At 29.9% G+C, this 3,567-nt stretch overlaps 1 pseudogene; it reads right to left on the bottom strand.

Moving 5' to 3' along the window:
* Nucleotides 1-1,122: 1,122 nt before the first annotated feature.
* On the bottom strand, nucleotides 1,123-3,177 carry LOC131633516 (uncharacterized; annotated as a pseudogene).
* Between the last annotated feature and the right edge of the window lie 390 nt (nucleotides 3,178-3,567).

Genomic DNA, 3,567 nt, shown 5'->3' with positions numbered 1-3,567 from the left:
TACAAGAAAAAAAAAGAAAATTCTATATTTTCCAAATGAGGTGAATGGTGATGATGTAACTTCTTTAAAATCATGTTATGATAGTTACTTGCAAATTATGAAATTATTAAACAGAGAAATGTATAAATTCTTATTTGCAGGTTTCATTTAACTAGTTTATATATATATATTAAATCATAAATTAAATTAAATCATTGATAACGATATCAACCCCACATAATAACATTTCGAAAGAAAGTTCTCTGTCCCATAAATTATTCAAAGAGTAAAAACACTAACACAAAGAAAATAGTAAATAGACACGACTTTAAGACCTAATATCTAACACAGTATATAAAACACACTCATTATGGCGTTTGTGTCTATTTTGTATATCATGAAAGCATTTCCAATATTGTAGGAAGCAGAAGATGTAGAGTTGCCCTGCACTCAGTTGTTTTTATTTTGTTTTATGGTCTTTCTATTTTCTTATCAAAGAGTTAAAACATATAAAAGAGACCAAAACGATTGTAATTAATTTAATTAGAAATAGACAATTACTTTCATTGAATTGAAGCAAATTTATCTCTATTTACTGGTGCAAGAATTTACTGTATTAGACAATTAGAATTAGAATTAAAAACACATAAAAGAAACCAAAATAAAATCAGTGCCACAATGAATATGGAAATATGATGAGTACCTAAATATGAATGTGAAAGAACGAGAACTAAATCACAATGATTACATGTAAATAATAATTTGAAAGAATGGTTGAGAGAGAAATTGTTTATATGTTTGCAGTATTTCACGATGAAAATGTTCCTTTATTTATGTATTTAATTCAATGCGGTAAGAAACTGGTTGCTGAATTTTTTACCAAATATAACCCATTTTTTCAATAAAATTTCCAATATACGTCACTTTTCAAAAAAATTATCAATATATCCCACTTCTTCATACAGTCAAAGCTGATGTCAGGCGAATTGGCGCTGCACCTAAAAAGTAAAGTAAGTAGAGGCGCCAATTGGATTGGAGTAAGCACACGTTGTTGTCAATCCACATGGGCGCCTGTGTGTTGTTTGTAAGTGGAGGCGCCAATTGCCTTGGCCTCAATGCTTTGCTGCATTTTACAAACTCCACTTACAAAATAATGAGTTGACATTGTTCTTTTACTTCATCTTTAAGCATCTCATGAATAAGATTTCGTTCAAACCAACAACAACCGTTAGAGCCCTCGTTCCATCTTCCATCACCTATATAGAAATTGTCACGAGAACTAAAAGTGATTTGCTTAAGCGATTTTGCACTCCTCAATATGTGACTAGCTAACTCAATTATATTTGTTGAACAAACACAACCATGTAGCTGCACATATTTTAAATCATTATGAAAAAATCCTGCATATTTTCTTCTTTGCCTATGAGATCCAATCATATGTGGTTTTTTCTCGTGTGCATTTTGAATCTGAAAATTGAAAAATAACAATCATAATACTAAAATAGATGATTTATACATACAAACATTTTAAAATTTCATTAGGCATATGACTATTTAGATAAGGGTAATAAAACTTGTATTATTCATAAAAATACAAGTTTAATTTCATAAGATTGATTTACATATGACTATTTTGAAAATTATTATTCATAAAAATAGTAAAATTGTAAAATAGTACTTAAAAAATAACAACCAAAAACTAAAGGGTTGAATTACTCACCGTTAGAGAAAGATTTTGAAGACGTTGAGAAGCCATTACAATATCTAAAATCCAAAAGTAGTCCATATTAGGATCATATACTCCCTCAATAAATAATTTCAATCGTCTAAGATTTTGAAATTGAACCAAATCCTTCGTTAGCTTGGATATCTGTTTACACCAATAACATTTAAAGTCAATTAAAAGAAATTATTGACAAACACATAAACATCAACTAGCATGTATGGGTTTTGAGTGATTTACCAGTGGAAGCGTCATATGCATAGCTAAATCCTCAACTTGATGTAATCTTGCAATCGTAGTAAAGTTATATATATATTTTTCTCTCTAAAACCTTCATCCCAAAAAACCTTCAATAACTTTGGAGCCTCAACAGTGATTAGGCTCTTGTAACCTTTATATTCAAAGGATGAGAGATTCAAAGCATCAATATCTATCTTATAAAAATTGAGATTCTTATGGCAACAATTAATTATGGTCAAATGACGCAACTTTGCACTGATAATTTTCATATCACAAGTGAACCTGCAGTTTTTAAAGATGATGTCTTCAAGTTGGAGACATTTAGAAAATAAATGAGGCATGACTTTAGTTTGAACACATTCATGGAGTCCATCCAACACAATTGTTGTCAAACTTTCCATTTTAGAAAAATTGACAAACTTAGAAATATTACGAGCTATAGAGCTAAACTTGGATAACTTGTGAGACTTAATGTTCACTCTGTGCGAAAGTCCAAAGTATTTTGACTTAGAATGATATTCAAAGGAAGAGAGATTTGATGCATTGATATCTATATTCCACGAGCTCAAAACTATATCCCCGCACTTAATGTTCAAATGAAGCAATGTTGAACTGGTTATTTTTAAGTCAGATCTCAAAGGAATTAGATGCAATACAAGAGTTATCAAATTCTTCAATTCTGAAAATTCTATATGTTGTGCTATGTGGCAGTTCTGTAGATGCAAATATGTCACAGAATCATTGTTAGATAAGAAAGGAAACGAAAATTTGTATGGCTTTATTATTTCCAAATCAATATCATCATCATCATCATCATCATGAGTTTTATATGCGAAAAGAAACTCAATACGATTGGCACCCTTAAGAAGTCCTTTGTGAAGTAATCTATCAATGACATCAGTATGATCATGGCCTAATGGAAAATTTACTCGGATTGAACGGATCATATCACCATGATATTTTAACATGAAATTATCCAATCTTGTGGCAAATTGAGATTGAGCCTCTTGAAGGAGTGACATGGATTTTGGTAATTCAAGCATTGTATTATAATGATCAAACATGTTATGGAGATCAAAATTGAGATCCTTCCGTAATCCCCATTCGTGATACCATTGTTTGGACAAAGCACTAGTTTTCACCAAAGTCTTCAAACTTAACTTTGAAAAGATATGTGATATAATACAATCGGGTAATTCAGTAGACTCACTCTGGAGTTTTTTAACGCTGTTCATTGTTGCTGCAATAAACTTTATAATTAGAATCATAGGACTATTTATATACACCCTAATTAGAATCATACGGCCTTTTTATAGGTTTCCGCCTGCGGTTTTTTTAACAAATAATTTCATATATAATCCGAAAGTTTTATCAATTTATTAATTAAAAAATGGAATCCGAAAGTTTTATATTTAAATTTAGTGTATCTATGTGGAGAGAGATGAATATAATATGTTGTGTTTATAAGAGTTTTAAAACATATATTGGTCTCAAGCACATAGATTTATCCTTTCATCTTAACAAAAGTTTCATTAAATTAAAACTATGAGCAAATGTTTGAGGGTGGCGGTCTTTAAAATATGTATATTTACTTTTAGAGTTAAATGGTAGTACGTATATTTTAA

This window comes from Vicia villosa, unplaced genomic scaffold (assembly GCF_029867415.1).
Source record: "Vicia villosa cultivar HV-30 ecotype Madison, WI unplaced genomic scaffold, Vvil1.0 ctg.001134F_1_1, whole genome shotgun sequence".
NCBI lineage: Eukaryota > Viridiplantae > Streptophyta > Magnoliopsida > Fabales > Fabaceae > Vicia > Vicia villosa.
Note: the sequence above shows the minus strand (reverse complement) of the source record. Positions and strands in the feature narration are given on the sequence as shown.